The sequence below is a fragment of the Rana temporaria genome, chromosome 2, assembly GCF_905171775.1.
Source record: "Rana temporaria chromosome 2, aRanTem1.1, whole genome shotgun sequence".
NCBI lineage: Eukaryota > Metazoa > Chordata > Amphibia > Anura > Ranidae > Rana > Rana temporaria.
In genome coordinates this window covers 340,717,423-340,732,497 of record NC_053490.1, presented here as the reverse complement: position 1 = coordinate 340,732,497, position 15,075 = coordinate 340,717,423, and positions in this window count along the sequence as shown.

Here is a 15,075-nt window from a genome sequence, read left to right as displayed (position 1 = left end):
GAACATCATTTAAAAATAAACAAAAACCATTGGCAAAATAAAAACCCATGCAACGAACCACATTTGTGTTCCACAACAGCATTTCTGCCTGCCCCTATGAGGGCAGCTGAGGACTGATCGATGCACGGTTTTTATAACATGTGCTAGTAATGAAGCAATTGAAATCACATGAACAAATTGCAGTCTCTAGTGTGGGTGAGCTTACACCTGGTTAATTAACCCAACCCACGCTCTATGACCATCCAAGTGATTTTCACCTTTTAAAAAGAAAGGATTTTTTCTAAGTGTTTGAGCAGACTCAGTTCATCACACATGTAGGGACAAAGCTGCAATGGCATGAGAGTTTTTTTTTTTTTTTCCCTGATCTCATGCTTTCCAGCCTGGCCCGGTCATTGACCAGCAATATGGTCCGGGGCTCAAGTGGTTAAAAATTAACAAAACACTAAAGTTAGCCCAATTTTTGGGGATAATGTGAAAGATGATGTTACACCAAGTAAATAGATACCTTACATGTCACGCTTTACTATTGGAAACACTCCTGCAATGGGGCCAAAATTCATTCCGTGAATATCCCCATAGGCGACCTTTTTCTTTTTTTTCCAGGTTACCAGTTTATAGTTACAAAGAAGGTCTAGTGGTAAAAGTATTGCTCTCGCTCTAACGCACGCGTTGAACGATGTTTATATATGTGGGCGGGACTTGCGTAAGTCCCGCCCACATATGTAAACACCGTTCAAACCACACATGTGAGGTATTGACGCGTGCGTTAGAGCGAGAGCAATACTTTTAGCACTAGACCTTCTTTGTAACTATAAACTGGTAACCTGGAAAAAAAAGAAAAAGGTCGCCTATGGGGATATTCACGGAATTAATTTTGGCCCCATTGCAGGAGTGTTTCCAATAGTAAAGCGTGACATGTAAGGTATCTATTTACTCGGTGTAACATCATCTTTCACATTATCCCCAAAAATTGGGCTAAATTTAGTGTTTTGTTAATTTTTAACCACTTGAGCCCCGGACCATATTGCTGGTCAATGACCGGGCCAGTTTTTGTGATTCGGCACGGCGTCGCTTTAACTGACAATTGCGCAGTCGTGCGACGTGGCTCCCAAACAAAATTGGCAACCTTTTTTTTCCCCACAAAGAGAGCTTTATTTTGGTGGTATTTGATCACTTCCTTTTTTTTTTTTTTTTTTAGAGCTCTAACCAAAAATAGAGCGACAATTTTAAAAAATAAAGAATTATTTTTACTTTTTGCTATAATAAATATCCCCAAAAATATATATTCTAAAAAATAAAAAAAAACTCAGTTTAGGCCGATACGTATTCTACATATTTTTGGTTCCAAAAAATCGCAAATAGCGTTTAGTGTTTGGTTTTGGCAAAAGTTATAGCGTCTACAAAATATGGCTTTTTTTTGTTTTAACTAGTTATTGCGGCGATCAGCGATTTTTATCGGTACTGCGACATTATGGCGGACACATCGGACACTTTTTTGGAACCATTGGCATTTTTCTAGCCATCAGTGCTGTAAAAATGCATTGCTTACTATAAAAATGCCACTGGCAGGGAAGGGGTTAACACTAGGTGCGAGGGAGGGGTTAAATATGTTCCCTGGGTGTGTTCTAACTGAAGGGGGGGTGGGACTGACATGGGTAAATGACAGATCGCTGTTCATGAAGGGGAACTCCAGACCCAAAAAAAATAATAACGTGGGTTCCCTCCAGGTGCATACCAGGCTCTCAGGCTTGGTCTGGAACATAAGGGGTTAAACCCCCAAAAAAAAACAGCGTGGGGTCGTCCCCCCCAAAATCCAGACCAAGCTCTTATCCCAGGCACGCAGTCTGGCCAGACAGGAATGGGGGTGGGGACGAGCGAGCGCCCCCCCCCCTCCTGAGCCGTACCAGACCACATGCCCTCAACATGGGGGAGTGTGTGCGGTGGGGGAGGGGGGCACTGCCCCCCCACCCCAAAGCACTCTTGTCCCCATGTCGATAGGGACAAGAGCCTCTTCCCGACAACCCTGGCCGTTGGTTGTTGGGGTATGCGGGCGGAGGGCTTATCAGAATCTGAGAGGCCCCTTTAATAAAGGGGCCCCCAGATTCCGGCCCCCCACCCTATGTGAATGAGTATGGTTTACATCGTACCTCTACCCATTCACATGGGGGAAAGTGTAAAGTAAAATAAAACACCACACAATAAAATATTTTATTAATCTGCTCCGGAGCCCCCCCTTTCTTCTTTAGCTCTCTTACAAGGGGGGGTTTCTTCTCTCCCGATCTTCCGCCGGGACCCTGGGCTTCGGTGATTTCTGCCGGGGGAGGGCGCCATCCCTCGGTCCTCTCCGGAGCCTTCCGCCGGATGCCCCCACCCCATTTAAGCTCTTTTACATTAGGGGGGGGGCATCCGGACTTCGGGGTCTTCTGCCGGGGGATGGCGCCTATCCCCCGGTCTTTCCGGTGCCTTCCGCCAGGGTTCCGGTCTTCCTGGTCTTCTGCCGGGGGTGCGCCAACTCCCAGGTCTTTTCTCTTCTGTCTTCTCTGCTCCCTCTTCTGCCTGGCTCCCCCGCGGAGCCAGGGCTTTCTTCCGTCTTCTTTCTTCTCTCTTCCTTCTTCTGCCTGTCTCCTCCGGGAGCACAGGGCTTGTCTGCGCTGTCCTCTTCCTTCTCTTCCATTGGATGTTGACACGACGAGGTTCCGCGCTGACATGCCGTGTCAGCGGCGGGCATGGACTTATATAGGGCAATGCGACCATGTGACCTCAACCCATGTGACATCACATTCCCATCATGCCCAGGGAATGTGATGTCACATGGGTTGAGGTCACATGGTGGCATTACCCTATATAAGTCCATGCCCGCCGCTGACACGGCATGTCAGCGCGGAACCTCGTCGTGTCAACATCCAATGGAAGAGAAGGGAGAGGACAGCGCAGACAAGCCCTGTTTCCCGGAGGAGACAGGCAGAAGAAGGAAGAGAGAAGACGGAAGAAAGCCCTGGCTCCGCGGGGGAGCCAGGCAGAAGAGGGAGCAGAGAAGACAGAAGAGAAAAGACCTGGGAGTTGGCGCACCCCCGGCAGAAGACCAGGAAGACCGGAACCCTGGCGGAAGGCACCGGAAAGACTGGGGGATAGGCGCCATCCCCCGGCAGAAGACCCCGAAGTCCGGATGCCCCCCCTAATGTAAAAGAGCTTAAATGGGGTGGGGGCATCCGGCGGAAAGCTCCGGAGAGGACCGAGGGATGGCGCCCTCCTCCGGCAGAAATCACCGAAGCCCAGGGTCCCGGCGGAAGATCGGGAGAGAAGAAACCCCCCCTTGTAAGAGAGCTAAAGAAGAAAGGGGGGGCTCCGGAGCAGATTAATAAAATATTTTATTGTGTGGTGTTTTATTTTACTTTACATTTCCCCCAGGTGAATGGGTAGAGGTACGATGTACCCCATACTCATTCACATAGGGTGGGGGGCCGGCATCTGGGGCCCCCCTTATTAAAGGGAGCTCGCAGATTCCGATTAGCCCCGCCCGCATACCCCGACAACCAATGGCAAGGGTTGTCGGGAAGAGGCTCTTGTCCCTATCGACATGGGGGGCAAGAGTGCTGTGGGGTGGGGGGGCAGTGCCCCCTCCCCCACAGCACACACTCCCCCATGTTGAGGGCATGCGGTCTGGTACGGCTCAGGAGGGGGGGGGGGCGCTCGCTCGTCCCCACCCCCATTCCTGTCCGGGCCAGACTGCGTGCTTGGGATGAGGGCTTGGTTTGGATCTGGGGGGGGGACCCCGCGCCGAATTGGTGAGGGTTTAACCCCTCACGTTCCGGACCAAGCCTAAGAGCCTAATGTAGCCCTGAAGGGGGACCCGCGCCGATTTCAAGTTTGAAATTTGGCGCGGAGTTCCCCTTCATGGCTGAAAACAGCTCGGAGATTCCCGTGCGCCGCGTCACGCAGCGCATTCACGGGTACGCCGCTTGGTATTTACCAAGATTTTCACGGCGTACTGACAAGGCGCACAGGAAGCGCCAAAATTTCTCTGCGCATGCCCAGTATGCAAATGAACCTCCCGAGGTTCAGGCGCACTGTGCAAGCGTACGGGGATCTGTTTTCAAAAAACACTTTCCCTTTCAATTCGGCCCGCCAAACACATTCAAACACATGTCACTTCACTTCCCCTGCATCCCCCCACCTCCCCCCCTAATAAACTCCCGCCCAAACCCCCACAATTTACATTTAAATGTGCCGTGCGCCAGGTCTGTACTGGTGCACAATGCACCCTCTCCTGGGCGCATGGAGCACATTAGTAACTAGGGAAATACACTGCACTAGCAGCGTATTTATTTAGTAAATGACCAAACGGCTGCTACTCCTGCTTTTACTCCATGAGTCATGGAGTAAAGGCTTGGTAAATCAGCCCCCCTATGTCATTCATAAATTCAATCCTGCCACCCCACCTACGTGTTGGCGCTGCAATTCCTCTTTAGGAACCCTCTTACATATATGGTGGGACTGCCCCGCTATACAACCCTTTTGGAAGGGTGTCCACCGTATTATCTCTCGCATTACCTCTCACTCTCCAGATTTCTCCGCTGCCTAATTCCTACTTCATTGGTTTGGATCTGGGGGGGGGACTTCATTACCCCACCACATATACAGAAATACAATAGTCTTACAACTGATTAATGCAGCCAAACTCTGCATCCCGATACACTGGAGAGACACTTCCCCTCCTAGCATTTTAGAATGGTTCCGAAGAATTGAACGGATTGCGGAAATAGAGGAACTGATCTTTCAATCATTGGATTCCCCTACTAAATTCCATGATAGATGGAATTGCTGGACAAAATTCACCGAATCTGATGAATTTCATAATTTGACTCACCACTCTAACATTACTTGAAATGGATATGGTTTCATGTAGAATTTTATATTACCATTTGATACCCCCCCCTTTTTTTTTTTCTTCCTCTCTTTTTTTCCCTCCCTCCCCCTTTTTATTAATATTGTTTGTTTTTGACTGATTAATTTCCTCTATGATATACGGTCTTATTTTTCGATCTACCCCTGTTGGATCTTTTTAACTACGTCCATTGATATAATAATATATGTTTCTATGATGAATGCTATTCTATGAATATTGTTAATCCACTTTAATTCATCTGATGTTTGTCTTGATATATTTTCGCATATATATTGCTTTATTATATGATTTTTCTTTTCTGAAATACCAATAAAAACCTTTAAACACAACAATCAGGTGTGTTTATCAGATGTGAGTAAGATGCTTGATCATGCGCAACATGGGGGGGGGGCGCAGTTTGGCATGTTCGCCCTGGGCACTGGGTGACCTTGTCCCGGCACTGCCTGTGACCAGGGCCGGACTGGCCTACCGGGATAGCGGGAAAATTCCCGGTAGGCCGCCTGCTGTCAGTCAAAATTAATCAGCTGTGGGCCACGGCGGCGGCCGCTGGCCGCCATCGCGGCCGCACTTTGCAATTATGCAGGGGTGGAGATGCCTGCCCTATGCCAGGCAGTCACTCCAGTGTCACGCGTGTGTCAGAAATATAAAGCAGCGGCGGGCCGGTCACCGGCGGGTAGCGGCCGCCATGCTCGCCGCCGCCGCACTTTCCTTCACATCTAACCCGGCGCTGTGTGGAGGACTCAATTGACTGGAGCGATCATGTGACTGAGGGAGGGGAGGAGCCGAAGGGAAGAAGGACCGAACGTCAGATCAGTTCCACCGTCCTGTGCGGCGCCAGCACCGCCCACTCCTTTCTCCTGCAGGGTCACATGGCAGAGGAGGCAGAGAGGAGAAGACATTAACGGTGTAGCATGGAGATCTGTAGCTCATGAAGATGGGTATCCCTGCCATCAACTGGAGCACAAGGTGAACAAATATATTTTAATGAAATCCTGACCTGTATACTGTATCTCTCTCTCACCATATAACGGTGCACCCCCCCCCCCGGGCCCCCCCTCCTCTCTCTGTCACTTAACTTTGCTGCCCCTGAAAATTGTAAACTGTATAATAATCTCAGAGAGAGGGGGGGGGGGAGAGTGCACCGTGCAATGGTGTGAGAGAGATTATACAGATTACAATTTGCAGGGACAGAAAAGGTAGGTGACAGAGGGGGGGGGGTTGCATGGTGCACCCCCCTCTCTCTGTCACCTTTGCTGCCCCTGCAAATTGTAATCTGGACTGTATAATCTCTCTCTCACCATTCCGTGGCCAACCCCCCCCCCCTCTCTGCACCTACCTTTTTAAATGCAAAAAAAAAAAATTGTGTAATTTGAAAAAAAAAAATAATAATCTGCCTGCGCTTAGGACCGTGATTTGGGCTGCTGCCCCCCCTGGAAACCCAACCCCTAAGGCCTCATTCACACGAGGCGGACTCCGTCGCTACGCAGATCTCCACTGAGCCAATGGATGACAAGCTGCTCACTGAGCTGGGAGGGGCTTGTCGGGCACCGCTGTCTCCTATGGAGCGATCTGATGAAAACGGACAGCATGTCCATTTTCATCAGATCTTACCCGATCCGATCCACATGGACGGATGGGGACGTGGCCCCCATACGTCTGTTTTTAGCGGATCGATTAGGGTCGGATGTCAGCGGACATGTCTCGCTGACAACCGACGCTCCATAGAGATGCATGGAGCCGCCGTTCAGGGCCGCCGTCAAAACTGACAGGTGTACATGAACGGTCCGTCCGTGTGAATGAGGCCTTAAAGGGGTAGGTGAACGTGATAGAAAATGTGAAGATTGGGGTGATGGCGCTGCCTGTGCCTTGTCCCTTTATACCAGGGGTATTGAATTACAATTCGCCGAGGTCCGGTCAGTAACATTTTCTTCTAGCAGAGGTCCGAATATCATGTCGGACCTCTGTTGCTGCAGCACAATGCAGCTTGGTGCGGTGCAATTTTTTTTTTTTTAAAAAAGGTCAAGGACTTCTTTCTCTCTGTTTCTTGTGGGTAGTGAGCCCATTAAAATAGGCTAATCCACCCACAACGTGTGCACCTAATGCACATGCACAGATCTTAACCCATTATTATATCAGCATCCTTAGTCCCCAGTGCACATCACAGTCCTTAACCCCCTTCACATCAAGATCCCCTCTTAAAGAGTGTCCTCAGCCAAACGGGCTAACGGAGCGGATCAATACGGATCCGCTCCGTGTGAAAGAGCCCTTACTCCCCACCACCTAAAAGATTTCAGTTTGTTTTTCAATTGCGATGTACAGGTTATAGGTCACATTAAAAGTGTGAAAAGTTCTGAAATTATTTATCTTTTTCATTTTTTTTTACATCACAGAAACCTGATATTTTAACAGGGTTGTGTAGACTTTTTATATCCACTGTAATACCAACCAATGACATAGTGGGGTTGGTTAACTCAAAGTGGTACATTATTTAATGCATCCTCTGCATTAAAGGGGAAAAAAACACCAAGCAGCTTTTCTGCACCCTCACCTAATTCCAAAACTTACCTGTAGTGCATATTCACTGCTGCCAGGTCCTTTGATTAGCACACTACCCAATCAAAATTAATGTCCTTTATTTCCACAAATAGAGTTTTCTTTTGGTGGTATTTGATCACCACCGAGGTTTTTTTTTTTTTGTGCGATAAACAAAAAATCCAGACAATTATGAAAAATATATATATTTTTTTAACTTTTTGCTAAAAAACCTATCCAATACAAGAAAATCGAATTTCTTGATAAATGTAGGCTAATTTGTATTCTTCTACATGTTTTTGGTAAAAAAAAAAAAAAAAATCCCATTGCTTGGTTTGCCTAAAAGTTACTGCATCTGCAAACATTTTTATTTAACTAGTAATGGTGGAGCTCAGCAACTTATAGTGGTATTACGGCATTCAGACACTGACACTTTTGGGAACCAGTGACACTAATACAGTGATCAGTGCTAAACATATGTACTGACGCTGGTTGGAAAAGGCTTAAAAATCTAGGGCAAAGGGTTAAATATGTGCCTAGCCAGTGTTTGTGTGTGCTTCTTGTGGTGCTTTTACTAGGGGAGGTAATTAGATTGCTGTATATGTAAGTTATATGGTTGTTTAATATCACTTTAACCACTTAAGACCCGAACCAAAATGCAGATAAAAGACCAGGCCCCTTTTTGCAATTCGGCACTGCGTCGCTTTAACTGACAATTGCGCGGTCGTGCAACGTGGCTCCCAAACAAAATTGGCATCCTTTTTTCCCACAAATGGAGCTTTCTTTTGGTGGTATTTGATCACCGCTGCGGTTTTAATTTTTTGCACTATAAATAAAAATAGAGCGACAATTTTGAAAAAAATGCTATATTTTTTACTTTTTGCTATAATAAATATCCCCCAAAAACATATATAAAAAAAAATGTCCTCAGTTTAGGCCGATACGTATTCTTCTACCTATTTTTGGTAAAAAAAAAAAAAAATATCGCAATAAGCGTTTATCGATAGGTTTGCGCAAAATTTATAGCGTTTACAAAATAGGGGATAGTTTTATAGCATTTTTATTATTTAATTTTTTTACTACTAATGGCGGCGATCAGCGATTTTTCTCGTGACTGCGACATTATGGCGGACACTTCGGACAATTTTGACACATTTTTGGGACCATTGCCATTTCACAGCAAAAAATGCATTGTTTACTGTGGAAATGACAGTTGCAGTTTGGGAGTTAACCACAAGGGGGCGCTGAAGGGGTTAAGTGTGACCTCATGTGTGTTTACAACTGTAGGGGGGTGTGGCTGTAGGTCTGACATCATTGATTGTGCGTCCCTATATTAGGGAACGCACAATCAATGACAGCGCCACAGTGAAGAACGGGGAAGCCGTGTTTACACACGGCTCTCCCCGTTCTTCAGCCATGGGGACCGATCGCGGGACTCTAGCGGCGATCGGGTCCGTGAGTCCTGCGGCCGATTTCACGGAGCTTCGGATCGGTTTCTGACGTGCATTTTGTGTTTTCTCTTTTTTATGCTTTTTTAAGCCAATTTGTTGTTGGATAAATTAAAAACGCAAATCAAGACAAAAAAAAAAAAACACTGCTTTGCTGCACCTTCTCCACTGAAATCTATTGAACCAAAAACGCACCATTTTGCATTAAAAAAAAAAAATCACTGACCCCTTCCAAAAATGCAGCAGCTGAAAAAAAAAAAAAAAGCATAGACGTGAACGTGTTCCATAGGAAACCATGTTAAATGGACAGTAATGCAGTAACTGAAAAAAAGCACCAAAATATAAATAGATGTGAACCTATCCTTAAAGCGGAGCTTCAACGAAAAGGGTAAGTTCCGCTTTAAAGGGGTTGTAAAAGGTAAAAAAAAAATTACCTAAATAGCTTCCTTTACCTTAGTGCAGTCCTCCTTCACTTACCTCATCCTTCCATTTTGCTTTTAAATGTCCTTATTTCTTCAGAGAAATCCTCACTTCCTGTTCTTCTGTCTGACTACACACCGTAATGTGAGGCTTTCTCCCTGGTGTGGAGAAAGCCTCTTGAGGGGGGAGGGGGCGAGCAGGAGGGTCAGGACACTCCACTTTCCTCAAGAGGCTTTCTCCACACCAGGGAGAAAGCCTTGCATTACTGTGTGTAGTTACAGACAGAAGAACAGGAAGTGAGGATTTCTCAGAAGAAATAAGGACATTTAAAAGCAAAATTGAAGGATGGGGTAAGTGAAGGAGGACTGCACTAAGGTAAAGGAAGCCATTTAGGGATTTTTTTTTTACCTTTACAACCCCTTTAAAGGCCTCCTCCCCAGTTCCTCTAAATGAAATGGCACATTAGGGAGGGAGCGGATACCCGATTTTGGCAGAAGCCCTCCCCCCTCAGTCTTTTAAGACATGTCGAAGGTCCCAGAATAATGTGCAGCTCCTCATTCAGAATGCACTGCACAGGCATCAAGCTTTCACAATCGGGTGCCCATAGTTAGGATGCCAGGCACAGAAGACGGGAGGTGAAAATGGCTGGGATGAGCACAGCTGGATCGTGGGTCAGGCAAGTGGCTGCTTATTAAAGTCAGCAGTTTTTGTAGCTGCTGACTTAATTTTTACACAGGATACTGGAGCTCTTTAAGTTTCCAAGCTTTGCATTATTTTTTTTGCCAAGCTTTTAATTTTACAAAACCACAGAGTTGAAGAACACTGTGGACAGCCATGGAAGCCGCTTGATTGTTCTTATAAGCGGGAGGGGATCACTTTTTTTTTTTATCATCTCAGGTTTTTCAGCCTAGAGGAGAAGTCTGGGGGGGGGGGGGAGCATTATAGACCCCAGATTTTTCTGTAAAGAGGACCTGTCATGCTATTATCCATTTACAAAGGATTTTTACATTCCTTGTAATAGGGAAAAAAATATAAAACGCAACTGCCTAAAAAAAGACTGTAAACGAACCTGTATACATGTACACATAAGATAACATTGAATGAGATCAGGGGCAGTTGAAAAAAAAAGTGTCCAACTGCCTCAGAACATCCGTGTACATGGGGCCTATGACTCTGGTACACACATCTGTATTTCTGAGAAGTCTTACCAGAAAATCTTCATAGAGTAGCAAACTTAAAAAAAAACCACACACATTATTTTAAAGTGGAAACAAAGCCAACCCGCTCACCTTCACACAAAAACAGAAGAAGGATCAGGTTGCACTAAAATATATGTCTGTATAAAAGACAGTTTCTCACCTTAAAGTGGTTGTAAACCACACTCTGAAATGAAAAAGGAACAGAGCAGATCCCTAGCTGAGCCGCCTGGTCTGTGTTAATAGATGAAGACATGGCGGCTTGAGAGCGAGCACGCACAAGTACCTCCTATGGGGACGCTTGCCATAGTGGAGGAGCCAGGAGCATGGGACCCCAGAAGAGAATCAGGGATGCTCTGTGCAAACAGAGCAGGCAAGTACAACATGTTTATTATAATAAAATATTTTAAAAAAAGATCACGTTAACCGTGCATAACTTAGGAAATTTGACATTTACTTTAGCAACTAAATAGGTTTGTAAACAGTATACAAATTTGCATTCCACAAATATGCTTTGCACAACTCTTCGTAAAGTTTCTTCTGCCAAATTTTGCTACCTGCAGGATATGCAACTTGCGATAAACACAAAAAAGGTACACATTTAAAAAAGGTTCATCGTTCATTACTTAAAAAAAAAAAAAAAAAAAAAAGCACACTCACAGATTCGTTGAAATAGTCTTAATTATTTTGTGTACACACAGCACAAGTAACAGCCTTTACCAGTGATGAATAAATACAAAAAACAGCTTATTCAAGAGAAACATATTCAAGTACTTTTTTTGAATGCAGCTTATATGTGTACCAGAAGTTCAGTTATAAGATGATCTTTCAAGTTGTTTTCATGCAGGAAAAGAAATTAAAACATCCCTTTCCCTGGAATGGTCCATAGTTGTATTGGACATGTGATGCTCCGGCAAGTTGGCTAAAGCGATGCATTCATCTGTCTTGGTTCCAGTTTGTAAACAAGTGATCTCCCATGATGGTGGCAAGGATAATACAATTCTTTAACTCGGCAACATTAAATACAAAATCCGTAACAGTTACAGGTCTCTGCAGAATTGTTTTTACATTATTCATTTTACATGCTTGTAACATAAAAAGATTTCCAGTATTGTGGCTTTGTAAGGCTTTGGTAGGATTGCACAGAAACTCGCATACATACAGTCCTCTTGTGCAAATTAAAATACAGTAGCAGCAATGGTATCTGAAAATTTTAAATGCAGCTCCAGCAAAGGTGGATGTGATATCCGTTCCAAAAACAAAATGTATCAATGAGCAGTTCCAAACAATGATCCACTTTGATATGGTAGCGATTATATTGAAACAGTACATTATTGACTGCAAGCATTAAACCATGTAAAAAAGAAATACTTTTTTTTTTTAAGTCAGTCTTTACAAACTGCTTCAATCTAAAATTTGCTTCCAAAACATAAAATGTTGCATAATTCACAGATTAGGTCATTTATATTGATTTTACAATCTTCACATACTGAAGGGACGTCCAATCATCAGTCTGAATTATGGCTCACAGTTGGGACAAGGAGGAGTAATCTAGGAGTTTTTATCCACCCATCCTGCATTGGAAATGCTAAAGATTAAAGAGCAACTCCACTTTTGTTGAAAAAAAAAAAAAACAACACACACACACTACATCATCATCATTTCCCTCTGGGTGATTAATGAGCTTTGAAGTCTGCAACCTTTTAGACATGATTTCCCTTTGGGAGCATCTCACCAAAAATGACATCTTTGTTGAAGTTGGTGACCAAAATGTGACTTAGTGCAGACTTCTAGGACAATCAGTCCCATAATGACAAGCATGAAATACTTGATAATCCTGGGTTGGTGTTCTATACGCCATCAGTGTACAGAATGACTTCATAATGGATTTTACAGAACATTACAGTGCTGCAGATTGAAAAGAAACAGTATTGTTTCTTAACGTTCAGTTACAATATGACTTGTGTCGCATTTATGTATGCTTTTTTTATTTGTGATCCCCCCCCCCACACACACACACACACACACGTGGAGTTACCCTTTAAAACTAGTTTTGCTTCTTTATGTTCTCATCCAGGACAAAATGGAATTAAACAAATGGGTTTACTAAAAGCACTGCTCCCAAATACTTCTGCCTACAGAAAGGGGGGGGGGGGGGGGGGAAGGGTAAGCCAGCCCAGGATAAAGCCAGCTCCCCCCCCCACTACCAGAATGCCTCAACTTTGTAGCAAAGCAGCAACACTAGCATGATCATGAACACAGAGGGACAGTCAATTACAGGACACAGGGAAGGTTAAAGTGATTAAAGTTTTTAATGTTTAATGTTATACTTGCTTGCTGTATGCAATAGCGTTGCAGAGAACAGCCCCATTCCTCCTCTTCGCAAGTTCCCCACCAATGCACCAGGCCCTTCTCTCCTGCCTAGCTCCCCCATAGAAAGCGGGCATACTCACAGCGCAGCTCAGCCCTATCCCCACTCTCTCCTTATTGGACCACTGGCTGTGATTGACAGTAGCAGGAGCCAATGGCTGCCGCTGCTGTCTCAGCCAATGAAGTAGAGACCTGGGAGAGCCGAGTCTCTCGTCCACATGGCTGCATCAAGATGGGGCTCATAAACAGAATGCATGAAGTTAAATAAAAAAAAAATAAAAAAAAAAAACACTTGAGTCTGTACAACCACTTTAATTGTCCAAAAAGCAATCCAACTAGGGGGGGGGGGGGGGGGTGAGAAACAATAAATAAAACACTAACAGGCAAACTAGAAAACAACAGTACTGGGGATTGTGAAGCTCAAAGAGCCATCGGATCAACCTTTCATCAGATGAGGACTAAACATCTACCTAGTAGAACTTGGAAAACGTGTGAGCAGAAGGCCTTATGGGAAACAGTTGCCTGATGCTGAAGAACCCAAAGGCACTTAGAGATCAAATAGCGAGTGTTTTGACAGGAAAAGGGTGCAACTACATCACCAAAACCAAAAGCTTTGATAATGGTGTGTCTTCGCCATCAAGAAATGGTGGAACAGCAATATGGGCATGCAGGTGTGCATCTCCAATATGAACAACGCAGGACATCTCCCTGATGAAGGGAGGCAATTGTGCAGGACATCTCCCTGATGAAGGGAGGCAATGACAAACCTGGTGGATTCCATACAGAAATTCTGAGCTCAAATGAAAACATTTAGAGCTTTGAGATGCAGGATGGGTACTCCGAATCTCAGCAGCTAATGGCTCTGTGGCTTCTAGCATACCTGATACAGAACCTGCGAGGGAAGGAGCGAAAACTAGCTTGTGACCTCTGCGTTCAGCAAGTCAACAACCATCTGTGCCATTTGGCCTAAAGAGTCAAACATGACAAATACAAATCTCCTTGTGTAGGGGGAAGACTTTAAAGGTGGCATAGGCTCTAGGAGCAAGAGAATTTCCAGATGCAGATGTTGAAAGCATCAGTAGGCACACTGCACACAACACTTGAAAGCTTGAGTTGAGTGCGAGCTGACTGCACCTGGAACAGTGGGACTTTCCCCTTAAGTTTCTAGAATCAGACATGTCGCAACTGCTTGATGACAAGCAGCTTAGCACAGGGTATTGGACAAAGCCTCCTGGATACCTACAGAACCCAACTGCTGGTAGCAAGTGTAGGGTCAGATAGCTGGGAAGATGGGCATGTCATAGTAGGAATGCAATAGGAACACATCGAAGATTGGAGGTCCATGTGGTTCTTTGCAAAGTAGCTGGGAGATGGGAAAAAGGGAGGAACGCAACAGCGTTAATCTCACCCCCAGTGATACCAGCAGAGATTGGTAAATTCAAGGCACCCAGAGGTTCAACAACTAGTGACTAGCGAGGAACTCAGTCCCTGAAGATCACTTTGCACTGCAACATTTGTACCAGCAGGCTTTAGGTACAACCCTCCAAAGCAAGGCTGGAGAAAGGCTACTCTGCATAGATGCAATTGTAGAAACCAGCTCAAGCAAAATCTTGACTAAAGACAAAAATGCTAGCAAAAAATCGTAACATTTGGAACTGAAGAAAGGACATCCTTCCCTTCTAGGAGACAAGCAAAATATCTAAGGCATGTTGGTAGTAAGAGGGCTTATCCTTGTTTACCAGTATCCCAGTCCTTCTGTAGATGGGAAGATATTCATTTTTGGGGTATACTACCATGTCCCTGAATGGATAGGAAAAAATAAGGTTACAAATCCAACGTAAAAGCTGAACTCCAGGCAGATCTAAAAGACAAATGCAGCTTTGTATTCATCAGTAAATTTATTAAAACTTAACCTGGCCTTTTTAACGTGACCGCAACTTGACCTGGTATCAGCCTTTTGCAGTCAACTGTAAAGCAGAGATCAGACTGGCAGAAAAAGAAGCACAACACAGAGCCAGTCATTTGTACTGCAGCATTCATGGACTGAGGGACATGCTGGTAGGAGGAGGGAGCAGAGTGTTCGATAAGCTCATCTACGCGCCGTTTCACCTTTCATTGTCAAGACGTGCAATTAGGGCTGTGTAAACATCTTGACTGGATGAACAGAAATGTAAATACTTTGGCAGGTAAAACAGCTCCAATA